The sequence below is a fragment of the Anas platyrhynchos genome, chromosome 22, assembly GCF_047663525.1.
Source record: "Anas platyrhynchos isolate ZD024472 breed Pekin duck chromosome 22, IASCAAS_PekinDuck_T2T, whole genome shotgun sequence".
NCBI classification, from domain to species: Eukaryota; Metazoa; Chordata; class Aves; order Anseriformes; family Anatidae; genus Anas; species Anas platyrhynchos.
Window position 1 is genome coordinate 4,749,470 of NC_092608.1, and position 26,867 is coordinate 4,776,336.

Sequence of the window (26,867 nt, forward strand, 5' to 3'; positions counted from 1 at the left end):
GCGAGTGCCTCAGTGCTCCAGAACCAGTTTATTCCACCAGTGAGGGTGAACCCACAGCGAGATCAAACCCAGAGGACTCAGGATGATGAAACTACAGGTGCTGCCTCGAGTCACGGCCCCGCAGCGAGGCCTCAGCGCCGCTCCCGCTGGTCAACCTCGACCACTTCGGATAGAGCAGCAAGGCAAAAAAAAACCAACAAACTCGCCCCAAACGGAGACGTCCCTCCTTAGCACACCCCGCCACCCACGGCGGCTGGGATCCCAAGCGTGCCTCGTTCTGTCTCGGTTAATCTCCTGCCCAAAATGAAGTGAACTCGCTCCGTCTGGGAGCCGTGGGCTTCCAGCTTCCTTACCCAAAAAGTAAAGGTGAGGCAGTGCTCAACAAAACAAACAGAGAGAAAGAGGCACTAATTGGTGAGCACCTGCCTGCAAAGAGCAGGAAAAATACCCAAAAAGAAAAGAAAAGAAAAAAACAAACAAAATAAAAACACCCCCCCCAAAAAAAAAAACCTCTAGGAAAACAAAATGCACCGACATCTTTTTATTTTGTTTTTTTTCGGTAATTATACTAAAGATGAAAAACTCATAATAAACATCTCCCAGTCCCCACCTGCTAACAGTAATTATAATAGACTCAACAATAAATGGTAAAGCAGAGCAGTGCTGCATCTCGGGAATTCTCTAGGGTATGTGGATTAGCTCGGAAAGCCTGAATGATTAAAATACACTAATTAAAATTTTGTGTTCCTTGGTAACTCGTCTGCCTGGGCCCCTGGTGTTGGCAAAATGGGAATTAACGTGACAAAAGCAACACAGAGGGTTTTTGTTTTAAATAAAGAAGGGGGGGGAAGATCTATATAAACAAGTTCTCTCCGCGCGCGCACACGGATTCGGAGGGACACAAACTCTTTGGGAAGGACCGAGCCTCGCCGCCGGGGCTTGGCATCAAAGCGGCGCCAAAAGCTCGCTGCCCGCTCGCTCCCCAAGCCGTGGAGGAGGAAAGCTCGGGAGGGAGCAGGGGAGAGGAGCAGGGGAGAGGAGCAGGAGCTCGGCTGGGCTCAGACGAGCGGAGCAGTGCCCGGCGGGGAGGCTGGCGCGGGGAAGCCCCGGCGCAGGACACTCTTCCGCTCCGTCTCCCTCGCGCGCATTCCTCCACGGACTCGTCTGCCCTGCTCTTTAGCAAAGAAAACAGGACTTTGGGATAGCACACCAGAGCTTCTACCCCACTGCAGATACACAAAAGAAATTGAACACTTTTGGGTTGCCCTTAGCAACCTAATTGCATCAGTACATTGCACACAGGAGCCAAAGTAACTGAATTTTGATGAAAAGACGGCGGTAATTTACGGCATCACGAAATTAGTTGTCATAGCGACGGGTTAATTACATCTCAAATTAACAATGCAAGTGTGGTGAAATTAAATATAAATCATATTTTCTGCATAAATTATAGGGGTTGATTAGACCGGGGCTCGGGGAGAGGGAAAGGTTGAGCCGCCATGGGCCTACGCAGCTTTCTGAGCCGACGAGAGAGTCTCCTGGAAACACCGGGAGAAGACGGAGCAGGGGGGGAATGGAAAAGTGTCAAAGAAAAATCCGCCCTGCCTCGCTGCTCCTCTTCGTGGGGCTGCTTTCGCTTTTTAATTGCCAGCTCGGGCCTGCCTGGCTCCGGGAGGGAGCAGGGATGGGGCCGGGGGTCCGGTCCTGTCCCATTGTGGAGGTGCCGGGCTCGTGTCCCTGCTCCTCTGCAGGGCCAGGAGGGCTCTGGGAGGAGGAACCTCGGCTTCCTCGCCTGGTTTGTGGCACCAGCATGAAGCGAGGGCTGCCGAGGGGAGGAAATTCCTCCCTGGCAGCACCCACGGTGGGAGGGAGGTGGGCTCTGGGGCTCCCACCTGCAGGCAGCACGGACAGCGGCGGCTCAACCCAGGGGCTGAAATCAGGGGGTAAAAAAGGAAAGCATTAAGGGCACGAGGACACAGCGGCAGGGAAAGGGAGAGCAGCAACATCCAGCTGCTGCTCAGGTGGATGGCACCTAAGGACAAAGCAGGCAGAAAGGCTGTCGGGAAGTGCCCAGCTCCAGCCACTCCTCCACGGGGACTGGGGCCGTGCAAGTGTCCCTGGAAGGGCAGGGAGAGCACAGGGAGCCAAACCCTGCACACAGAGCCCTCTGCTTCCTGCCTCCAGCTGCCCCTCTGGGTGAGGAAAACCCCAAGGAGGGCTGTGAGGAGCACACGGGACATCCCTGCAGCATGGGGATTAACGTGGCAGGAGCTGGCCCAGCCGCCCGCCCGGCACCGCGCTCCTCCAAGGAGCAGGACTGGGTTAGTCCCAATGCGAAGGGAGATCCCCGCGTTTAGCTCCTCCGAAACCTGCTGTCCTTGATGGAAAACCACCCCAGAAGCTCTCCCTACACATTGCTCCTGCAGCACTCAGTGACAAACCCCACAGAGCCCCGAACCTCACGCTGCTGGTTCCTCCCAGCACAGCCCTGCAAGGAGCCTCCTGCCCACCACCGCCAGAGGAGCAGCTGGTGGTGGGCACAGGACTGATCCCTCCCATTTCTAAAACCATTTCTTACTTCTACACCCACCAGACCCCTGCCCTCGCTGCCCATGGCAAAGCAATGCCCTGACCCAGCCCCGCTGCCTCCCCTCGCCTCCAAGACCCCGCGGCTCTCACGAGCCCCCGCCACGTTTCAGCTGGGCCCAGGCTGAGGAATTTCTCAAGTGGTGTTGTTTTTTTTTTTTTCCTTCTCTTTTCTTTTTTATTTTTTTCAGAGGGGAAGGAGGGAGAGCATATGAAAGAAAGGAAGGAAAAAGCCTAAAAGTAAAAAGCCCTCTGGTCCTGGCAGCCGGTGTGATCGATGGCGGTGGATTTGCATGTACATTTCATTAATTTTTCAGCATGCATTTTATTTATCTATGCGCCATACATCTGCTGAAGTTTATATACTTGATAATATATAAATATAGACACACAGCAATCAATACGACATCCGCTTCGCAGAAGCTTCCATTAGCCCCCCGCCCCCTCCCCCTTCCCCTCCTCATTTCCACAACCTGCTGCCTGGGCACCTTGCGCTGTGCCATCGGTTTCCGATTTTCATTAGCGGTGCAGCGCCGGCTCCCCCGGCCCCAGCCCTCCCCGTTTCCAGCCCATTCAGCTCCGTGTGGGCCGGGGAACCACGGCGGAGCCTGGGCAGGAGCCTGGGCAGGAGCCTCTCCCCGTGCCGTGTCCATGGGATGCTGGGGCTGCCCGGTGCGAGCCAGCAGCAGGCTCCCATTTACCCAAATCCCACGTTAGGGATGGAGCTGAGCCCCACTGGGGCACCGATCCCTCTCCTTCCCTTCCTCAGACACCCCAGCCGAACTCCCTCATCCCATTTTCTCCCCACTTTATCACCAGGGCACATTTGGGGAGCAGGGAGCCCTGCGCCCAGCACGGTGCTGGCACACTCGTGCCCGGCCAAATCAGCTCCCGGACAGGGCCGGCAATCTGATTACCCAGGATCAGCCCGGCTCAGCGCCAGCTGCAGCCTCAGTCGCCGTTTTTATCTTGCTGCCTTTGCCTGAATTTCTCCGGAATGCCGGGGAACTCTCCTCGAGCACACTGGAGCCTGCCCGCAGCACGGCTCCGTGTCAGGGCAGAGCTCCTCCACGCTCCGTTTCCGACCTGTTCCATGACCTTGGGCACGTCGCACCCCGCTGGGTGCTGCTGCTCCCCTCTCCATCCCCATCCCAGCTCCCCAGGAAGGGCTGTTCCTCCTCACTGATCCATCTCCGCGCTCCAGTCCTGGCCGGGAAGGAGCTGCCCCATCTGTGGGGGAAGCCGCAGCCACCCGCGGGCTGCAACGAGCACCCGGGAGCCTCCCGAGCTGCTCCTCGGAGCCCGGCAGCGCGGCCAGGCAAGAAGCAGAGTGTGAAGGTCTGAAGCTGCACGGCACCTCGCATCACAGGGCAATTTATTAACAAAAAAAAAAGAATAACTGTGCCTCTTATTATTATAACCGACCACAAACAAATCAGTGCAAAGCCTGGGGAGAATTACAAACGCTTTTCCCCCTGTTTTATGATGTAAAAAAGATCTTTTTTTTTTTTTTTTTTTTGCAGGAGAGACTACACAGAAAGCATGCGGGAGCAGAGCAGAGGAATTAAAGCCCAGTGACAGATCTGGAGGACAGAGCTGAGCTGCGAGAGCATCTTTTCCACCCATCCAGCCAGGCAACCCCCTAAAAACCCCACTGGACTCGTGTGGCCCAGCCCTCCTCTCGCCCCCATCGCCACCCACACACTCTGAGCTCCTCAGGCAGGAGAAGGAGATGAACGAGGAGGTTTTGGAAACCTCAGGCATGGGGACCCGCAGCTCCCCTCCTGCAGCCTCTCCACCCTCAGCCTCTCCTCGCTGCCCCGGAGCTGGCCGCAGGCCCCAAATCCCAAACCTGGCCACCAGGAGCCCCAAAACCCAGGAGCCCCGGCCACCCCGTGCAGCCTCCAGCCCCGTGGCGAACGCCCCCCAGCCAGAGGTCAAGGGGAGGTTGGCGAAGGGGAGAGAGGCTGAAAGTACCTAAAAGGCTGCCTGCGCCTTTAAAAGAATTTTCATTTATAGGCTCTTCTCCTCTTCCACCATTTCAGTGATCTATATGCAAATATGCTAATGAATGCAAATTAAGACACCACTTTTAGTCCCAATTTAATAGAAAGCATTAAAATACCTTTTTTTTTTTTTTTCCAAAAAACTCCATATGCATGAAGGAAGGGCTTTTTTAAATTTATTTTATTTATTTTTTAATTTTTTTTTTTAACTTTTTTGTTAAAGTCACATCCAGCAGCAAACACGCCATCAAAGTGCTGGAGACAAGGAGGGGAAATCTGAGTGACATTTCCAGGTGCCAATTACTAAGATCTTGTTCCTCTTCGGGGAGGACTGTGAATTAATTTCTGCTGTTTTTTTTTTTTTAAGGCGCTATTAAAGCTGGTGGAAGGGCCCTGGTTACGCTCCCCATCTCCCCCACACCTCCAGCAGGATAACCCCGGCGTGGAGCGAAGCCCGTCACGTCCAGAAGGATTTTGTCACAGGCTGGTGGCACTTTTCTGAGTGGAGGTGGGGATAAAGCACCGGGGAGTGATGTGGGCATCACCACGAGGATACGGAGGGGACAAATCCTGCCGGGGCCTGGGGGAGCTGCACTGAAAGTTTGGGGCTCTGGCACCGGGGGGCCTCCGAGCCTCCCTGCAGCATCCCCAGTCTCTGCCTTTGGCTTTCCAGCCTTGGCAAAAATGCTCGGCTTAGTTAAATGAACACAAACCTCCCCAAATCAACAGATGCAACGTTACGTTATGTTGGTAACGCTGTCAAAGTCTAACAGAATACAAACTGTGAGTCACCCTCTTTAGAATACACTGAACACAAAGCTTCCCACTCAAACAGAACCGTGTTTTTACCAAAACTTGTTGGGATGAGCAGCCTCCATGGAGCAGCGCTCCAACTTTGCACGAATCCACCCAGAAAAAAGCAAGCCTGGCTTTCTTGGAGCACTTCACTTGGATGCTTGCTAAGTGAAAACTTGCCGCACGCGCCAACGTTTTGCTTACGGCTGCCATTTAATGTCAGTTCAAGGCTCAGAACGGTGCAGAATCTGAGCTCCTGCCTTTGTTTAACCCAACAGGATGTAAAACACAACGAGGGCCACCAGCCCCGGGGTTTATCCCCGCCAATTCCTCCTGCACAAGGCACCGGGACAGGCACGTGGAGACCAAAGGAGCCCCAGGACAGCGGTTCGGCTACCCCGGGATATCCACGGCTGTGGCAGGGATGTGAATCCCACCCCGTACCCTTCAGCTCCCTGCTGAATGCCCTTGCAGCCGCCCACAGCGCAGCATTTCCAAGTGAGAGCTGTGCTAACGGCGGTCGATAACCAGGACCAGCAACTGACTGCGTGACACGCTTCTTCCTGGCTGAGAACGGGGGAAAAAATCAAACCCACCGGGCACTGCTCTGCCAACGGGGCTGCCAAATCCCAAAGGCATCCCCTTCTGCTGCGTGGCCTGGTGGCAGCCCCAGCACGGCTGTCCTCATCTAACCTGGGCAGCAAGGAGCCACCAGGGACCTGCCACCTCCAGGCGCTGCGCCCACAGATCCCCTCGCACCAGGCTGGCCACTGGGTGCCGGTACCAGTGCGTCCCCAGCCCTGGGCCCCCCTGAGGCACACCAGGGGCTTGGGATGCCCTCGGTGACGGGGTCCTGGGGTGTGCAGGAGCCCCTCGGGGCCGTGGGGCGGGTGGCTTTGTGCCGGTGCCAGCAGTCGCCCTGCCTGCCCGCGGCGCGCTGCGGGTCTCGGCTCTCCGCAAAGCGCGCTGCGAGCAACATGAAAGCCCCGAGCGCGTACGCAGGCTCCTCGGACATGACGGGGCAGATCTCCCAGTGTTTATGGCAGAGAGCAGATATTTAGATATTTACGGGGAGTTATGTTTTGTTGGTGCCAAACCCTTGGTTTTACTGTCAGAAAAAAAACAAACCCCAGCACCGAAACTTGTCTTCAAATGGAAATGCGCAGAGAAGAGAATGATTTCCCCATCAAACCAGTTTTATTAGATATAAATATCTCATTATTTGTACCAAGTGCTGGGTTACCAAAGATTTTACATGCAACTTCTTTATCGTGTGTAGGAGTCTTTATATAAAAAGACCTGTGTATCTACATATATTTAAATGACCCTGATTTGAATTCCATCCGAAATACTTCTGCTTTTTCCTAGATCTATAAAAGATTCAAAAAAATAAAAATAAAGGGAAAGAAAAAGGAAGGAGGAACTATCTGCCTGCTCGCATGATTTCTCCGGCCCTCCAAAGCCCACCAGTGACGGTAAGGACGAGGCGCTTCCAGCTCTGCATTTTGCAGCAGGTTTCCCTCCTCACCTCCTTCCCTGCCCTCTGTGAGCGCACACTCACACAAACACCTTCCAAGCACGCTCCAGACTCACCAAAACCCATCCCTCCAAACACCAGAATTAATCAAATTAGTAAACATCACAAACGCTGCCTCCGAGAGCGGTAGGTAACACGTGGGGTGTGTATCCCGGAGCGCACACAAACCCCTCAGGAGTCGAGCCCAAACTCCTACAGCGGCCCCACACAAGAGAAAACATCCCCACGTCTCCATCCACACGCTCTGCAGGCATGTGCCCACACAACAAACACCAAGACAGCCCGAAAACACACACACACAGCTCGATAAACACACACAGCTCACCCGCACACACATTACCTGCCCAAACCACAAAAAACAGAGCCTAAATATAAACTCCTCCCCAACAATACACAAACATCCCCCAAAAACACACCACGCGCACCGACGCCTGCCAAGTATCATCGCAAATGCACACAGCAAAGACGTTCTGCAAAACACACAACTCGTCGGAGGCCGCCTGCCACCTCCAGCTCCAGGGGGGTGTGTGAAGGTCTGGCCCCCGCGTCAGGCTGGGGGAGATGCCAGACGGACGGACGGACAGAGGGGAAGGAGAGCATGGGCAGGGGGAGGTAGGGGGCAGGATGGAAGTTGCCTTGTGGGGAGGGAGATGGATCAGGCGGTCATCTGGAGACCCGTCTTCATCCAGAATGAATGCGCTGAAGTTCTCTGCTTTCACTTGGGATGGTTTGAAAGAGGCAGCGGGCGCTGCACTGGGTGCCGGGCGCTGCAGAAGATCCCAGGGAAGAAGGCCCCGTCCTGCAGAGCTGTGGCACGGTGGAGACCAGAGTGGCCAGGAGATGCGCGAGGCAGAGCAGGGAGCAGGCGGAGAGGAAGATGCTGAGGGCACAGCCCCACATGCTCAGGAGGGGCCCGTTCTGCCCCCAGGCAGCCCCGTGGGGCCGGCAGTGCCATGGGTGGTGTGGGGAACGGGTCCTGGGGTGGGCAGGGGGGGTGGCACCCACACGGGCACCGGCACAAGCACCCCGGGTCGCAGCGCGGCCACCCGCCCTCCCCAGGGCCGGGGCAGCCACCAGCTCCTGCTGCCCCCTGCTCCTCCCGCGGGGATCCATCCGGCCTCACCTCGACTCCCAGAGCCGGGGGGGATGCTGGGGCTGGGGCGGGGGAGGAGGAACTGAGAGCAAACAACAGCAACAGGAACAGAGTTGAGCCATTTCAATTATTCATATGCCAGATGGATTCTTTTCCTGCCCTTTTTTTTTTTTTCTATAAAAATAATCAAAAAATAAAAAAATAAAAAAATAAAAAAGGAGGGGGGGGGAGAGAACACTGATGTTTGGGGAGTGAAGGGAGGAAAACATATTTTCCCCAAAACAAAGTGCAGAAAAGAGAGGGGAAAGCCCCAGCACACTCATCTCTGTGCCGGGAGACCACAGGGAGCGCATGAGTTTCCACTCACCAGGGAACTCACAAATGCCTGATCTTTTATTTCACATGCACAGAGCAGAAGAGAAGGAGAAAGTGCAGAAAAAAAAAAAGAGAGAGAGAAAGGGAAAGAGGGATGGTGGCAGAGAGAGAAAGGGACACGGAACGGGAGAGAAAGGGAGAGCGAGAGACAGCAGAGAGAGAGGGAGGGGGCAGGCAGGAGAGGGCTTTGACCTTCTGTGAAGGATATAAAAAATCCAGCAGCCTCAGGGGACACCCAACTATCTAGCATATTGCTGTTAAAATGTCTGCAAAATTTAATACACTTGGCATGCCATCTAATCAGTCCTTGGAAACCACGGTTGTTCTCCCTCCTGCACTCCAACTGTCTCAGACCTGCAGCGCTTGGGGACGAGGCTGGGCACCTCCTGCAGATGACAAAGTTTGGTGTAGCGCACGCAGGGCGGGCTGGGGGGGCTGTGTTTTGTGGTGCTGCTTTTTTTTTTTTTAAGCAGCAACCAGAAAAAAAAAAAAAAAACATTTTAAAAAAGTTTTGTAGAGATTCCTGCACGTCGAAGAGCTGCTGCCGGCCGTGCCTCGTGCGGGCCACGTGGAGGACCTGATGGATGGAAGGATGGATGGCTGGACGGACAAAACCAGGGGCTGAGGGCAGCGGGCACGGCGGTGCCGGCACCACCGCTGGTGCCTGCATGTGCGTGCTGCAGGTGTGCACACCCGCACCGTGCTGGTGTGGGCACGCTCCCTGTGAGGAGTAGGGCTGGGGGCGAGGGGGTGCAAAGCAGCCCCAGGACGGGGCGGTGCCGCGGTGCCCACGCTCCTTGTGGAGAGGGGCAGCCGCCCACGCTGCGTGGCAGCAAAGGGAACAGCTCGCAGGGAAAATAACAACAAGAAAAAGCCCCAGCCCTCAGAATAAGAAATGCACCCGATGCTGGTTACCGGCTGCATGTCCTAGGGGGGCTCAGGGGGGCAACAGGGCTCCCAAGGGCACAAAGGCACAAAGCTCACGAGCACCCTGAGACCCCCGGGCACGGCAAGGATCCTCCTGCAGGCTGGGCTCTTCCTACCCCATGGGATGGTCCTGGGAAAACTGCTGCACAGAGGGAAGCCACCTCGGGGAAAACAGGGCTCGCTGCCCACAGGGGATGGGGCAAAAAGGCTCCTGGGTCCCCAAAAAGGCTTGGGGAGGTGAAGGCGGAGAAGCAAGCACAAAGGCAGCGGGTGGGACCGAGATCTATCCGTGGAGAAAGAGAAAGGCCACTGAAGGGACAGGAAAGGGATTGGATTCACGAGGCTGCAGAGAACAGACCTGGAAGTTTAATCCAAGACGTGGGCCCCAGCTCCTACCCAGCTCTGTCAAAACTTTGCTCAGTAAAAAAAAAAGTTAATTGCTAAGGAACCAAATAAAAGAAACCCCACAGGCTGAAAACTGCTCAGAGTCTTTAATTAGCCAAAAAAACAAAGTGGTTACAGGAAAATGAGAGTGTAAGAGGGGATCCCGAGGGAGTACTTATGATACTCCCCCTTCTCTCCTTCTTACCAAACAGCCCGGGGTAAGGCCGCAGTAGCAGCCTCTTTGATAGCAGATTTGGGGACGGCGTTTGGGATCGGTTTCTTTTTGCTGTCAGGAAGACGAGAGCCCTGCCAGGGAAATGAGGATCGGAGCCAGGCACCCCGGGGGCTCTCAGCCCCAGCCCCCGTCGGGCAGGGACATGGGCACCGTGGTGGCTGGCCCCTTCTGGGCCGAGGAAAAGATATCACCCCCAGGGCCTAACCCTCAAAAAAAGGAAAAGAAAGCTACAGGTTAGAAGCCTGGTCGTTAATCCGCTGAAGGGTCATGCAGACAAAGCCACTAATTTGCCCATTTCTGCTAAATTCCGCCCGCGGATTCAGAGCCCCTCCTAATCCCCGTGCAGGCTGGCAACTGTCTGAGCAGAGCCACGTCCCCAGGTCCCACCATATCCCAGCTGCTTCTGCTGCTGCTCTAAGAAGAAAGCAAGGTAAAGACGAGAGGAGGAGCAGTGCCGGAGTGGTTTAGCCCCCCTGCTGCCCCCACACACCGCTCACACCTTGCCCCTTAATTCCTGCAACCGGACGGGGTTTGGAGCCTCACCCGCGCGGCTCTCCTCGCTCTGCGAAGGGCTCGCAGCTGTGGGGTGAGCTGAGCACTGAGCTGAGAGCTTGCCAATCTGTACTGGTGACCCCGGGACTCACCATGTGCCCCCGTGGGACCAGAGGAGGAGGACACACAAATGGGAACCAGGGGCAGAGCCACCAGCACTGCGGTGTGAGCCATGAACCACACCGGGTGCGTGACCTGCCCTGGGAGCTGGGTATGCAGCCCAGGCTCATCCGAGCTCGGCACCTTCCCAGGATAAAGGTTTCCTATGTGAGAACCCCAGAAGATCCTCGTGAAGAGCGTGAAGCAGCAAACACCACCTTCTGGAGGAAGCATCCAGCCCATCCTCGTTTCCAGGCTGATTCCACCCTGCTCCAGCCTACCCCTTCCCCTGGGGCCTATCTAGCTGGGAAATCACAGACAATCAGGGAGGCTGTTCCAGCCAATTTCCTTCAGGGAACCTGCAACTTCCTCCTGGGACTGTCCTGCTGGCTCCTCGCTGCCTCGCAGGAGAAGGCGAGGGCTGCAGCCTTCCCGCAGAGCTGGCTCCCCCTTGTCTCCTCTGGGCGAGGGTCACAAATCTGAGCGGCGGGGTTTGGAGCGAGGTGGTGGAGCAGAGGAGGGCTTGAGGAATGAGGCCGGTAACGGTAGGAGACGTGGGCAAACACAGGCATTACGCAGCGAGAGGGAAAGAGAGGGAGGTACTCCAGCAGGCTGTAAATTCATATTTCTAATTACTTCCTCGTGTTTTTCAGAACTCCTCAGTCAAGTTTGATTAAAATTCCTTTCAAGGGAAGACGCGCCGCGGAGCCGCACTGGAGCAGGCAGCTCGTGGGGCTGGGAAACTGCTAGGGAAGGGCGCTGAGCGCGACGCTTTGGGAGCTGGGTGCTGAGCAGCCCCACGCCCCTGCAGCACGACCCTGGGGGGGCTGCCCCGGGCACCCCCCGGCACAGCCAGGACTGAAGGCAGGGTGCAGGGCACAGCCCTCAGCCACGAGCCGTCCCCCCCAGCAGCACCAAGGGGTTCCCACGAAGCACGAGCCCGAGCAGACGGGGAAGTCATGCTGCTTCCCACCCAAGTCTCCAACACCAGTTTTCCCCCATCAAACGCACGACTCAAGACCTCGAGTCCTGGTTTGGTTATTCACAGGAGAGAAAGAGCCCGAGGTCTGGCTGGCACCGGTGGTTTATGTGAAAGGGATCCTTCAGCAAGCACGGAAAGGAGCACAATGGAGGAAGACGAAGGGAGAAGCCCGGTTTTATCCCCCGCAGTCCCAGGAAGCCTCAGCGCCACCCTTACCCAAGGCAGGCACTTTGCTCCTTGTAGGAGCACGAGATGCACAGGTCGTGAAGATGAACCCAGGCTGCTCTGCAATCCTGTGCTCCCTCCCCAGCACAGCCCCTAACAGAGGGACCAAGGACTGGAGGAGGAGGAGGCAGGAAAATTGCAGCTGAAACCTCGAATCCTGACCTCAGGACCACCGCTGTGCTTAGAGCTAGGAACATAGGTGCAGAAAATGAAGCCCAATGCTACAAGCCAGGTGACATTCAGACGTGGCCAGGCTAGGACAGAGGTCTCGCCTTCCATGTAAAGCCCTCGCACGACGCAAACTGAAAGGTGAGCCAGCCCTCGACAGGGAGAGCACGCGGTCACCGTGTTACACCTGCAGGCCCAGCCAGCACGGTGCACGGCCACAGCACTACGGATGAGCCTGACCTCCTGGAGAGCTGCCCTGGTATTTGGGAGCTGTATCTGCGTGCTGCTGACCCCACAGAGCAGGGAGCAGGGGACCCACGTGTCCAGGTGCAAGGGAGGCACTGAATTGTGCTGCACAGCCGCAGCGAGCACGGCAAAGCCCTGCGCCACGTCCTCCCCGCTGGGAAAGTGCAGGCACCGTGTCTGGCGAGGGGAACCTCTCCTCCGAGAAACCCAGAAGTGGTGTGAGAGGGGCCTCCGACTCCAAAGTCATCCAAGTTTCTGATGCAATTAATTTACTGCTGAAAGAAGGAGCAGGAAGAGCAATAAAAGAGCCTTTGTACTTAGGGTGGGGCAGGAGCATGGGAAGTCATTTCAGAGCCTAATGAGTTGGGGGCAAACAAAAACAAAAAAATAAAAATAAACTGATTGACAAGCTTACATGAAAAGCCACATTTTTAACATTCTTAATCCCTAGGATAAACACACGGGGAACAGTAAGGACAGGGCTGGCTGTCCTCAGAGGTCACAGCCACAGCCTGCGCCCGGTGCAGCCGAGGGAGGCTGTGCCACGGGCACTGCCCACGGCAGGGAGAGGGCTGCGATCACGGGGGAACGGGGCTTAGGACAGCAAGATCAATGACAGACACCTGCTGGGACCCCTAAAGCCCCCTTCAATTTTCTCCAGGAGGGCAGGGGTTAAGCGGCTGGTTTTAGTGGCAGGAGACGCGTTTGGGAAGGGATTGAATTTGCGCGTGGTGCAGCCGATTGCCCGTTTATTAATAAGCTATTTATCATTGGTGTTGCTTTTAATGCCATTTTGGCTTAATGTTGTTAATGAAATATAAATACCCGCGCTAATGATGTTGGTCAGGAGGCAGCGTGGGCCACTGGCAGCGTTGCAGGAGGGAGGCCAAACCGCGGCTGTGTGCAGGAGAGCCTGCGACGGCGCGACTGCCAGCCCAGCCTCCGGAGGAGCCTCCCCGCACAGCTCAGCCCCAGCAGCGAGGCTGAGGATGCGAAACACCAGCAGGAGGGCAGGGAGAGGTTTTCTGATGGCTGTGGAGCGCTCCAGCAGCCCAGGTGGCTCAGCAGCACAGCACAGCTCCGTGGGGGCCAGCACCCCCAGGCTCGCCGAGCTCCCAGCCCGCCTGCGCTGGGGACCCTGTGAGATAGCTCTGGAGATGGAGATATGTAAAAGAAGAAGTCAGATGAGTTTGGTTTGCTTAATGCAGTCGCCCCACCGGCAGAGCGATGTGCTGGGTGCTGTGCTCCCCCAGGGCAGCTCCCACAGGAGCTCAGGACCCCGTCAGCAGAGGCGTTCCTCCAGCGCCCACCGCGGAGCTGCTCGCGGGGCCGGGCTGGCTTCGGGCCCCGGGGTGCTACGGGCTGGGGAGCAGCAGGAGGAGCTCGCCCGGCTCCCAGGGCTGCTCCGCATCCACAGCCTCGCTGCTGGCCACGGGCAGGGGCCTTGTGCCCCTGGGGCTGCTGCAGGGGAAGCGGGGAGGGAGGAGAGAAAGGAGTGTCCCCCTCGGAGCAATGCCGAGAGCTGCGCCTTCGGTGAGGGGTTGGAGGCTCGCTAGAGGGCTGCAGGGAGACCTTGCCCAGGTCCCTCTCCATTAGCTTGTGGCTGTGTCTGGCACCGAGCTGGGGCAGGGATTACAGATCTGCCTAAGAAGGCTTTTGGAAACCCCACTGTGCACCACCCTGTGCATTAGAGCAGCCCCCGGAGAGAGCGGAGGCCTGGGCACGCACTCAGGAGCAACCTCAGCCCAGGAGAGGCTTCATGGCACTGGAGGAGACCAGTACGGAAAAACAAGAGGCAGAAGGGCTCGCTGCAAGAGGCAGGGGAAAACACGACACCCATGGCCACCACCCCACCCAGCAGACACGTGGCTCCTGGAGCGAGGAGCAGCAGCACCAACGCACACCCTCAGTGTGTCCCCACACTTTCGGCGTGTCCCGGGCCCGTGCCAGCCTCCGGAACAAAACCAAAGTCCTGCCTTGAGAGGAAACTCCAAACCTGGCCACTGCCTGAAGAGTCACTGAATGAAGAAGGAAGTTTGGAGAAGCCAACGTGTTGCCTTCTGCCTTGAGAGCTCTCCTAACAGCAGCTCGTGCTGCTCCGAGCACGCCCCTGCACTAACTGCATGGAGCAGGCAGGGAAGCAGGAGGTAAAGGACGCAGCAGCAGGGCTGCGAGCATGACCAGGGCAGTGTGGTCATGAGCGAGGCTGGAAGCCACGCAGGTGGGTTTGTGCCGGGGAACACCAAGTTTCTCACACCTGCCTATCCCTCCAGGCCAGGGGCACTGCAGCTGCCAGAGCCCTGTCCCCTGGGATCCCGAGCGGTGGCCTTGTGCTCCCTGTGGTGTCACCACCTCCACCACAAAAGCCGAGCCACTAGCTGTGGGCACCAACCTGCAGCTCTCCACCTCTCCCCCACTCGGTCCCACCAGCACCTTGCAGTCTCCCTCTTTCTCTGTCCCGAGAAGCCACGAGGGGTCCACCCCAGGAACCCTCCTGGCACCCCCTGCCCGAGGAGCGCCACCAGCCCACGCTGCTCCTTTAAGGCCTTATCTGTAATTTGGCGCTCCCCCTCTCCCCTCCTCAACTAACTGATTTATTAGTTTACATCCCATAAATCGCAACCCCTCGCCTCCCCCTTCGCCCTCCCAGCTGCCATAAATCCCCTTCAGGGCCTCGCCACCCTCCTGCACGTGGTGCAGCCCCCTGCCCCCCAAAGTCACCTCCGAGTCCCCGGGGAGCGCGGGGCTCATTTGCTGGGGGTTTGGTCTAGCTCGTCTCAGCAGCTAATCCCTTGGGTGGCTCCTGTCAGATTATTAATTAGCTAAAGCGGATCGGCCCTGGAACAACATGCGGTTGGACTTCAGATAAAACAGGACGGCAGAGGCTTGGCATGGAGTTGTTTAAAGAGACACGGTCCCTTTTCCCCCCCTTCTGCCTTCTCCTGGGATGGGAGGAAGATGAGGAAGAGGAGAGGGGCTGGCTCCAGCGCTGCTCGCACCCAGCAGGTTTGCCCTGGGCACGGGGACGTGGTGCTCCGACGGAGGGAGCAGAGGCCCTGGCAGATGCCATCCCCTCACCCTGTGCTGCTGAAACTTCTCCAGGTGTTGGAAGAGCTTCAGGAACCTGCTCAGAGGCACCCGGCCGGACACAAACCTCCTGCTGCGCCCTCCTCCTCCGCTCATCGCTCCCTACGGAAAACTCGGTGTTTGTAATTACCCCAAGAAACAAGGCCAGGATATTCCGAGGGGCCAAAGTCATCCCCAGTTTGCAAACATGTTTTAAACCAGAGGAAGCCATCCTTGGATGCATGTTTCCAAGCCCCCAGGCAGGACAGGAGGAGGATGGGGGTCCCTGAGCTCTCCACCTGCGAGGCTGCGCGGGGGGCAGCTCACCTCCTCGCTCCCTTCCCACTTTGGATTGTTTTGACTCAAACCGGTGAAGCTGAAATATCGAGTCACAACGGCACTAAACTTCATTACAAGCTCTTAACACAGATTACTTAATAAAAAACAGGCTGCTTTAATTGCTTTTCCCCCATTAGCATTTCTGGAGGAGAAAACTGATTAATTTGAAGAGGCACATTGCCCCCACTGCACGCGCTGGCCTCTGAGCCAGACCTCCTGCCCACACCAGCCTCGCCCAGAAGAGCATCCCGGAGAGCCCAAAGCCACAGGACTCCAAAAAAACAAGGGACTGAGGGCCTGGATGGACAGATGGGAGCGATGGAGTGAAGCAAACGAGGGAAAGAAAAATCTCCTTTCCTTTCTATGAACCCATAAAAAGCAGCACTGGGGAATGAGGGAGAAGAGGACAGGGTAAGGGGAGGACAGGTAGCACGGCAGGGCTCAAAGAGCAACCCCGGGTGCCCGATGTGGTGGGGTCCTGGGGTGTCCCTGCCCTCCCTGCAGCTGGGACGGGTGGGAGGCAGCTCTGCCAGGGCCACGGCATGGATGTGCAGCCCAGGCACTCAGCACTCCCCCTGTGAGCTGCTCAGGCATTGAGGATCCCCAGCTCCCCAGAGGCACAGCCCCCATGCCCCACGTTGTACCTGAGCAGCTCCACACAACCTGCCCTGCTCCCCTGCCCAACAGCCCCATTCCCAAATGTTCCCCGTCCCCAGGTGTTCCCCGGCCTGCAGGGCACCGGGCTCAGCCCCTGTTGGAACCAGCCCTGGTGAGGGAGGACAGCAGCCAGGCTCCCAAGTGGGATGTTCTCAGGCCAGCACGCTGCAGGGACAGACAACCAGGCAGGGATTGCTTCCAAGTGCCACCTCTCGTCACCCCTGCAGTGCTCGGTGTTTTCCTTAAAGCCCAGGATCTCACCAGCTACGTAAGGTTGTAAGGTTTTTGTTTTGTACTATGGTATAGGTACAGTGCCTCCCCCTGCCCTCCCACCGACAGGGCACAGCCACCTGAAACGTGATCTCTGCACATCCTAAACACAGAAAGCTCGGCGTTAGGGAGCCTTATAATTGGGGGGAGGAGGGGAGCGGCTTTTGACTTCTGGAAGGACAAGGCTAGCCATAATGTTTGCTCATTTTACTTTCAAACTCACCTTAGTTTGTCCTCTCCTCTTTTCTCTTGTACATCCTATTAACGCCCAGCTAAGCCAAACTCAGCAAGAATCCCAAGACAGACACCGAGGCAGATCGCAAACTGCCCCGGCAAAAACCAGGATACCTCTGCTGGCTGAAACTGCAGCTCTGCTGCTTTACATCAGCAGATGGCTTACCTGTGGCTCTTAATGGTTAATATATAACTGCAGCAACAACAACAAAAAGCCCCGGCATTAATACATAATTTGTCAGAGGCAATATGCTAAAACAGCCTTTCCATATGCAGCTCCAGCAGGAGATAAGCCTCACCTGCAGCACCGCCCCGTGGGCTGAGCGCCCGCTCTGGAACGAGCCCCAGTGGAAGACGTCAGAGAGCCGATCACGTTCACTGTACAATATTTGTTCATTTCTCACATTTTTTTTTCCCCGTTTTATCAACAGATTTCCAAGAACCACATTTTGAACATGCATTTCCCTCCAACACTCAGGTGCCCACTCACTGATTGCTCCAAGTGCTTTCCAACCCCGTTCTCCTTGAGGAACCCCGCTGGGTCAGCACCCCGCTGGCTCTTGCTGGACAGCTGGGGGACAGGAGGTCCCCCACACAGCCAGACACGTTCCTAAATGTTCAGTGGAGCTCTACAGCCTGGCAGAGCACCCATCATCTTTTCTTTGAGCTGGCTGTTTCACCGGGGTGCCTGCATCCCAGCCGGGAGACCTGGGGGATCTGGTGAGGGTAGGAAGAAACATGTCAGATGGTTCAAGGAATGAGGAGATCTGGCTTCTCCTCCCAGCTCTGCTTCTGAGTCACTATTAGCATAAAATCAGGTTTGTTACATCACCAAAGCTTGAGTAAATAAACCAAGACTCATCTCCGTGTTTTTATTTTGCAATACCTCAGTGGGCTCCTCTACAAACAAACACTGCCAGTGCTCCTCGCAACTGCAGATGGATGGGGAAGGAAAAAGCGCCTAAACCAGCCTAAAACCTTTAGGAAGAGCAGCAGGGTGAGATCACGACCTTTTTGAAGATACTCCCTTCCACGGGACAGGAGTTTAAAAGAAGGCAGCCCTCTCTTGGCAGCCTAGAAGCCACCTCGTGCCCGCAGGTATGGCTGAGCCGATGGGTGAGAACAATTGAGAAACATCCCGATCCTCTTCTGAGGAACCAGGGCTGAAATCCTGACTGTTTGCGTCAAAACTTGTGCCAGGATTTAATCTCCAGAAAGCTCAAGTGTGAAGGCAGAAGCCTTGAGAAAGAGACAGTCACCTCCACCAGCAGCGGCTGCAGGAGCCCGAAGAACCCATGGTGGCGGTGAAGGCGAGGTCTGAGCGCACCAGGGCCCGGCCCCATCTCCCTGGCACCAAACATCCTTTTTCCACCCGAGTTTTGGAGCAGGCTGCTCTGCTGTGTGGCAGGCAGCTGCCAGCCCTCGCTTAAGCACCGGGCTTCTTTAGGGCTAAGCCTCTGCACGTACCCACACACGTGAGCCTTGGGGCTCCTCCGGCAGCGGGGCCAAATCCTGCCTGGCTGAGCCCCTCACTGCAGGAGGGACTCTGCACCGCTGCCCCTCGTGTGGACGGCTCTGGGTACAAAATCAGGCCCTGCCCTGAGCTTTTTCACCCTGTGTAGATGCCTCTGCTGGTCCCAGCCCTCCATTTAGAGCCTGCAGCAGCCTCCCCGTGAGGCCATGCTAAGGACCCTACAGGATCAGTCCCATCCCGCTCCTGGAGCAGACAGGGTGAGGACAGGACCTGCCGAGCACACGATGCTCCTTCCCCGCCTTCGACTTCCCCCGTTCAGCTTTCCACAGCCGCCAACCAAACATCTGATCGAAGGCCCGGGGGAGGGAGTCAGAACTGTCCAGTCTGGTTAGGAGTGAAGGTCATTGATCTAGCGCAGACCAGGGATGCGGAAAACAGGGGAGGGAGGAGAAAACCCTCGGAGAGAGAAAAGAGGGAAGAGAGACGCGGGGAAGGGCGGCGGAAGCGGCTGGGACACGGTTTCACACTCCGAGACCCAAGGGCTGTTGTCAACCCGTCCTTCACGCTCACGTCTTGTCACACTAGAGGTCAGGTCTCCCAAGCGTTCCTGGAGAGCTGAGCTAGCCCATATGGCAGGCAATATGTTAACAATATGGATCAGCTGCTCGTCAGGGCCTGAGCAGATGGATGTGACAACCCCGCTCTTATCCCAGGCAGGCTTTTAGCATCCTCCCTCTCCTCTGCTCCGCTGGATGTGCTCTGCACGGGCACCGCCGGGCTGAGCACAGGCACCCCAAAAATACCTGCCTGGCTCCATAAGCGGGCAGGGCAGAGCCCCGTTCACACCAGCATGGGCAGGATTGGGGCCAGAGCTCTCTGCACCGAGTGTGCTGCGAGTGGAAAACCCTCGCCACGATGCAGGTGGGTGCTGGGAGCCCCGAGCAGGGCGCCCGGGCAGGCGCTGCGCTCAGATCCAGGCATGCGGCGCAGCACCGCCAGGTGCCACACGTTGCAGTCTAGACTGAGTTTTGTAACCGCCTGGGAAAGTTTTCTCTCACAGAACGAGTAATACATAAAGAGATGGATATTGTAATGGGCCAGCTAAACTCCTCCTGGCAAAGGCAGGCGAGCTGATTTCGTACGCAGGCGGGTAAATTTCCACAACGATTTTGCAAGGCTGCTCCCTGCTCCCCAGCACAGCTCCCGCTGCAGCTCGGGGGGAGGCAGCGCTCCCCCGTCCCAGCCCAACACCCTCAGCCCAAGCTAACCCCCAAATTTAGGCTTACTGTAGGGTTGAAGCGTGGGGAAACGTTTTGCAAATTCAGAGATAAAGCAGGTATTTCTAATCACTTTTCCACGTACTTGTCTACATTTTTTTCCTGCCTAAAAGGCTACCCCTTCATCAGCTCAACAAGAAAAGCCCTCCAACCCCTACAGCTGTAGGACTGAGCACTGTGTGCTTATAAACAGAAAGTGAAACAGCCAGCACAGCCTAGGGATGGGCTCTGGAGAACGTGCAAGCAGCCTCTGTAGCCCAAAGTAAATTGAGCTTGTTTTGAAAGAAGAAGCCATACAGCTTGCTCCGGGGCTGAAGACTGGAGCACAGGGATTTCTGGTCCAGAGCATGAACGATCACAAAGCCACATGCCTGAAAGGCTGAACGCATCTCCCTTCACTGGAGTGATGCCTGCAGAAGCAGGGGAACCTCGGAAAACAGCTGGAGTTCAGGGAAATATTTCTGTTGTCTCTAATGAGCTGCTGTGCCCAGCCCCTGAAGGACCCAAGTGCGCACAGACAGAGCGCCCAGGAGCTGCTAGGAGAAGGCAAACGTCGCAAGGGATTACTGATCCACAAGAAGCCAAATCTTAAGGTTCACTTAAGGAATTTCTGATGTGCCCGTCTCCTTCCCAAACCTCCTGTCCCAGAGGTGCTGCCCATGCCAGATGGACACACAGAGCTTTCAGTAGCAGGAGCTATCCCAGCAGAAAGCAGCGAAAAGGTCAACAGAGCCTGAGCCCATGCAGCAACTTCCTCAGCAGTTCTTCCCCCTGGATGTGGGGCCTCTCTGGAGAGGCACATAACAATGTATGATGGAAAACTCACCTGCTGCAGCCAACCTGGAAAATTATATCTTGTTTCATAAAGCCATCAAGGCTCCCTGTGGTCCAGCACCCCATCCCTTTGGGCAGAGCTCCGATTTGGGAAGCTCTCTCACCTCTGGAGGCTGGGGAGGGCGCATGCCACTGCTCTAAAAGGGGACACAGGCACTGGAGTGGCTTACAGAGGGATAAAAGCCAGAGTTCCCTACATTAATAGTTCAAAACCAAGCTGTCCAAATAAAGCATGCCAGACCCTGGAGGAGTTTCAGCACGAGGAAGGTGTGGAAAGGCACAGCTCACCCATATCCCTTCCTGAGGCACGCTTTATTTACTGGCAGGTTTGCTGAAAGCACTCGCTTCTGTAGGCTCTGAACACGTGGCAAGCGCTAAGCCCTGCTGAGCCTTAGAGGATCACGGCTGTTGCTCTTTATGGTAGGACATTTGGAACATGAGTAAATTCCCCCATGTCGCACACGGTCGGGGAGAGCTGCCAGAGAAGCCCCAGAGCTACATCTTCGCTCCGGGACTTCTCCCCTCTGCCCTCCCGCTGAGCCAACGCAGCTCCTCCGCCCTGCTCCTTGCAGCCCAGGTCTCAGCCGTGTTTGTGACTCACCACGGCATAGCCCAGGTACCATTTATGGCACAGCAGCAAAACCAGGGGAACACGGTGATAAACAATCCCCACAGGCACTTGGGGTTGCTGATCTTCTTTGAGACACCATCATCCTTCAGTGGTGCCATCACAGTACGCAGGTATCCCCCTAATAAAACCTCCACCCCTGCAGATCACAGAAACGTTGAACGGTTTGGGTTGGAAGGGACCTTAAAGATCATCTAGATCAGCCCTAACATCACACACAGCCAGGATCCTCAGCCCCTTCCATCTGGAGCAGCGGGGCAGTGCCACCGGGTACCTCCCAAACCCTCAAAGCACTGGAAAGAAACGCGTTATCCCCGATGTTATCCCACAGCTGCTTTCTTCCAGGCCATGTTTTGCCCTACCTTTCTTTGTAGAGGAGCAGTTGACGGGAGCCAAGCAGTGAAGAAAGTAAAATGGCTTTTAGAAACACAGAGTCCCACCCCCACACAACCCTTTTGAGTTTCCCACCGTGACCACAGACATTCTCAAACTCCTCTTCTGCTGCGAGACGAGTCAATCAGAAACCATCCCACACAATACTTACCCGGGGGACTCCCGTGCCAGCCTGTTCTGGCACACCACTGAGCTAATTGTTAACACTGCACACCAGCTCATTTGGAAGAAGGTGGCTACGGCCGGCAGTTATTCAAACCAGCATTTTGCTGGGTCGGGGGGTGCCTCTGTCCCGGCAGAGATGGGCAGCAAGGCCAGGGGCTGCTCGTGAGCCAGCCCACGACAAACCAAGACCCCGTCATGCATCTGTGACCCAAACACTGATTTTCAGTACTTCTTCTAAACTTTATAGGCCCCAGGGATCTGAGTGGAGGCTCTGGAGAGAAAAACCACCCCACTACTTCAAAGCTTATCAAAGAATGAAGCCCGTACCTTGCATTGAGAAGTCACAGGCTTCAAGGTCCATTCCAGTGTACAAAGCCGGGAGAGGGGTCAGGGTCTTTGTTTTGGAGGCGGTCTCAGCAGAAGACGGGGCGACTTTGATGGCTTCCCTTCACTTGGTGAAGTCTCTTTGCCCTGAGGAGAGGTGCAGAAAGGAAGTGAACATTCCCTGCCGAGCAGCACAAGAGCTCAGGTGAATCACGAGCGGTGACGCCGAATGCCACAGCCTCCCACGGACCTCAGCCCTGGGTCACACACGGCCAGCAGGGCACGGCACCGCTCCCCCTGCCCCACGCACACTGCGTCCCGCTGCCCTTTTGCTGGCAGCTCAGGGGTCACGGCACAACCCCCAGGTGCCCACAGGCTCCGACTTTCCCCAGGCAGCCAGAAATCCAGGTCGGGCAGCAGCAGCAGCAGCGCTAAGCCACTTACTGAGCAGCTTCCCCCCGCACACGTGGGGCCGCGACACCGTCCCTGCTTGGTGTCACAGCCACGGGGAGCACGGAGCTCTGCCATCAGCCCCCCGAACACGGTACAAACACAACCGCACCAAAGGAGGAGTCCTTATTTCCAGTTTAGCAAGGCACACGGTAATTAAGCCTCTTGTCAGAGGTCGCTTGGCAAACGCGAGGCAGCTTTGGGAACCAGAACTAAACCTCACACATTTTGGGCCGCAAACTGGCCTGGCTCCAGTCCCAGTTCCTCCTTCGAGCTCTCCTCGGACGCACGCTTCCACCTCTGCTACAGGTTTCACCCTTCTCCCCATGCTCCCTGGACAGTTCAGACAATTCCCTTCCATTTCCTCCAACGCAGGAAATGGATAAATGCAGAGATTAAGAGAACAAGAACTTTTACCTTACTTACAAAATTAAACCACGTCCCAGCTCCAACATTTGACAGAAGCTCGGGAGCTTCAGACTCTTCTGGGAGGTGGGATCTGAACACGGGAGGGTTTTGGTGGCGGTGGCGCGTGTTTTTTTTTTTAAGCTTCCATCAGACAAAAATAAAAGAAGCAAAACAAAAGAGGGTTGTTGAGATCAATTTGTGATAGGTGCCGGGCCAAAGAAAATGGAGCCAAAGAAGTCAGAACCCTGCAACCAGCAACCTTTGTGTCAATTTAAGCAAATATTGTGGCGTTTCCATGGCAATCCCTGTTTTGAATATCCACTACACTCACTTTTTAAAGGGCTTTTCCTGTTTGCGTTTCAACTTCAAAACCTGTAAATATTTTCAGCCTTAACACATCCCTACCTCCCCCAGCGCCTGCTCTCAGATGCTATCACGGCCCCGACACGAAGCCCTGTGCCTGCAGCACCCCGAAGCCGTGCAGGCTCAGGGCAGAAGGGGCCGGCAGCCCCACTGTGCCCGCAGCTCCCCACGCAGCGTGCCCGGGGCCGGCCCTTTCCCTTCCCAAACCCGAGAGCGAAACGAGCCCTGGCGGACACGCGGGACCGCCGGCATCGTGCCGAGGCAAGGAGCACTCAGCAGGTGTTTTGCAAGCCTCCCGCAGCCCTGCCAGCTCCGGCCACCTCTGACCCGCGGCACCGGGCGCTATTTCTGCCCCGGCCTCTCCCCGTGACCCCTGGGGCTCTCCCAGCCCCAGCGCTGCCCCCCCGGCCTGGCCGGCGCTTCCCTGCCTTCTCCTCTAACCTGACCCGAACCCACGGTGTCAGGCACGGTGATTTACGCCTCGCTGCATCACGCGCAAGCTGGGAATGAAGAATTGTCAACCTCGTCCTCGCCTGCAGCCCGGGTGGAAGCTCTCCAGCTCGCAGGTGCCTGCTGCATCGCCCTGTCCCTGCTCCACCAACGCAGAGCCCGCGGGGAAAGTCCTGGTACAAGGTACCCTGCTCAGGTGCTGGCAGCGGCTGCCCTGCACCGAGAAGCCGTGGTCTGGAGGAGCACGAGGGCAGCTTCTGCTGCGTGCCCCACGCGGGTCGGGTGGTCCCAGCCCCAAGCCCCTGCTGTGCAAAGCTCCGGCCCGTGCGCGCCCTCCCGGCCGCGTGGGAACGCACTGGTTAATTCGGAGTTTCCTGGCTGAGATGGATTCGTGCCAGGCCTCAAATGTTAGCTTAGTGCAATTTTTGGGAAGTCAATTTCCTTTGTTGTGTTTTTTGTTTTTTTTTTTTTTTGTATTTTTTTCCTTAAGCTTTTTTTTTTTTCCCCTCTCTTAATTTAAATGGAAAAAGTAGGAGCACTCGAACGAGCGTCAGGACAGGGCCATCCATCCGTGGCCTGCCGTTCCCCAGGAGCATTTCGTGGGTACCACGTGCACGGCACAGCTGTGGAGACAAACACTGAGCGACTTCAAACGCCGTTACGCTGCCATCGCTCCAACCACGTCACTGCTCCTTCCTGACCACCGCCACGCCGGGCACTTCTGATACCACCAGCAGATGATGCAGGCGATACCTGCCGTCCTGGCCCCCTTCCAGCTCAGGTAATTACATCCTACAGCAGTTTCAGCTGGATATTTTATCCCTTCTTCACTTCCGGCCCTGTGCCGCTGCACCGGGAGTTGCCAAAGCACCGTCCAGATCCACCCCGGATGTGAGTGCACGCTGGGGGCTGGAGGGAATCCTGCACAGCCCCGCACGGAGCCCGCTGCTGCGGCAAACAACCCCTACAAACACACCGGGATGTTCCTCCTCACACACCCCATAACGCCCCGAGAACGAGGTGAGGAGCTGGGAAAGCAATATTGAACCCGCAATTTCTGGCCACATGTGCCCAACGGAGCAGGCATCGGCTACACGGACACTTTGCCGAAGTGGAAACTCTCCTTCCATCCTGGGAGAAATTAAAACTCGTGGTGGCAACAGGGTAAGGCTGAAGACAGCCCCCGATCTGTGTGTCATGCACCCCCTTTCTCCTGAGCGAGCCCTGTGTTGGCTTTCCCCATGGCCACAAGAATTCGGAGCCCCATGAAGCCGCTCAGGGTGGAAGGAACAACCAAGGGGCCACCCCTGGCAGAAGCCCCCGCACCTGTAAGCGGGCTCCATCGAACCTCTGCCGTGCCCTCTTGGTCTTTCAGAAGGTTCTGGGCCGGATCCTCACCTGGTGCTCGATCGGCGCAGTCGCGTTGGCTCCAGTGAAGTCATGCCAATTTAAACGAGTTGGGGATCCGGCCCTCCAACTTACTGGAGCTGCCAGTTCTTCCCTTGGATAATCCCGAGGGTGATTTCGCAGCAAGCAGCAGCACAGGCCCAGCCAGCCTGGCAGGATCGGCCGCGCTCTCCTACCCCCCACGAGCTGGGCGCTCTGGGGCAGCGTCCCTACGGGAGACCCTGCTGCAGCGAGGCTGGGTGGATCACCCCTCGCTGCTGCTACTGGGCTCCCTTCTCTCTTCTTTAATGAGAGAGACACCAGAGGAGATGGCTCTAGGCTTTGGATGCAGGTTTTCTACCTGCTCTGTGTCACCTAGCACCAAGGCTCGCTGCATTTTTGGGGAGCGGGAGCAGAGCTGCTCGCTCATCCAAACCCAGCCAGGTCAGGGCTTCGCGTGGAGCTCCGGGAGCAGCACGTCCTCGTGCGCAAACCAAGCTAAACCTCATGCTCCCACCAGCCTTCGCTCCGAGGAAGGCAAGGAGCCCACCAGAGCTGGCGAGGACAGCTACGGGTCCCCTCCTCATCCTCACTTCCCCAGCCGCCTGCCTCACCAGCAGGGGAGCGGGCAAGCAGGGATTATGGCACGGCTTCAGCAGGCACCGGGTGCGCAAGAGCTTCCCGTGCTCTGCCCTCACAAGTCCTTCGCTATCCCCCCAGAGCAATTTTCTAGGCAACAGCGCGGTTGCATTCCCTTCCCTATCTCCTAATAAATATCATGCTAAGCAAGATGAGTATCTTCTTCCCAGACCAAGCGGCATGACCCACTTTCTGAATCAGGGCAGATGCAATTGGGCCCTGGAGTCCTGGACCCCTCCCAAAGCAGGGAGATTTTGTAACAATTACAGCAAGAAGCAGAAGGAATAGAAAAGTAATAAGTGATCAAAGAGTGCAGTGGTGGAGCTGAAGCTGTGGGGTAATTACTGCTGCTCGCCATCCCACGCTCTGGCATTTTCCTAGGACACTGAGGCAAGAGCCCCGTGCGCATCCACGACATCTCTCCTGCTTGCCCTACATTCCTCAAAAGTAACAGGTCCAATTCCAGAGCCTGGCGAATGGCCCAGGCAAGGACAACTTCTGCCTCCCGACACCCACCCCGACCTCTCCCCTCTCCTTTTCCCTTCCCCAGCACACAGTGGGAGCTTCGAGCTGGGCCCGCTGCAGGATCAGTGTCCTGGATGGGACTCTCACGGAGCCCACCTCCAGCTGTAGGCACAGAAATGGAAAGTCCCTGCCCAGGACTCAAGTTTTGGGCCGGGATGTCTTACAGCAGAGAGGAGGTGGCACAACTGAGGTCCCAGCAATGCCACCCTCCCTTGGGGACACCCCATTCTCCCAGGGAGCAGCCCCGTGCCTCCCCAGCTGGGCTGGGACTGACCCAATGGGCACGGAAAGCAATTACCAGGAGGTGGAGTGAACATGGGCAGCGCTTTCATTGCTTGAACCCGCAAATAAAACTTCCCTCCCACAGCACTGCGAGCTGCCATGGCCAAAAGCACACAAAATCCCAGGCCGAGGAGCCACGAGAAGCCTCTGCCCCAAGCTCAGCTCCAGGGTGGGCACAGCCACGAGCCCCCGTGCCCACGCCACGGTCACTCGGTGCTCTGGGTTCACCTGCACACATCCAGGGACATCGCCCGGCCCAACAAGGCAGAAATAACTCTTAGAGGAATTCGTGGGGCGATTTCTCTTTAGTTCGATATAAATTAAAAAAAAAAAAAAAGAAAAAACCCTTTCACCCAAACTTCAGAGATAAAGGGGGAAAAAAATATATCTTCATCTTAATTCAAAATCCTATTTGATGTGTCGTGGCATGAAAATGTTTTTCACTGCATTTTTTCAGTGTGATCTCATGCACCCTGCAAACGGGGTACGCCCA

The 26,867-nt window shown here is 56.5% G+C and overlaps 1 protein-coding gene across 3 annotated transcripts in view; it reads right to left on the bottom strand.

Moving 5' to 3' along the window:
- Positions 1-26,867, bottom strand: part of CASZ1 (castor zinc finger 1) — a 171,605-nt gene that overhangs the window by 118,820 nt on the left and 25,918 nt on the right. For all 3 annotated transcript variants that reach the window (XM_072026896.1, XM_038166757.2, XM_038166760.2), the window contains exon 2: positions 21,875-22,018. The gene's annotated coding sequence lies outside the window, so the exon portion shown is untranslated. The remainder of the gene's footprint in view (positions 1-21,874; positions 22,019-26,867) is intronic.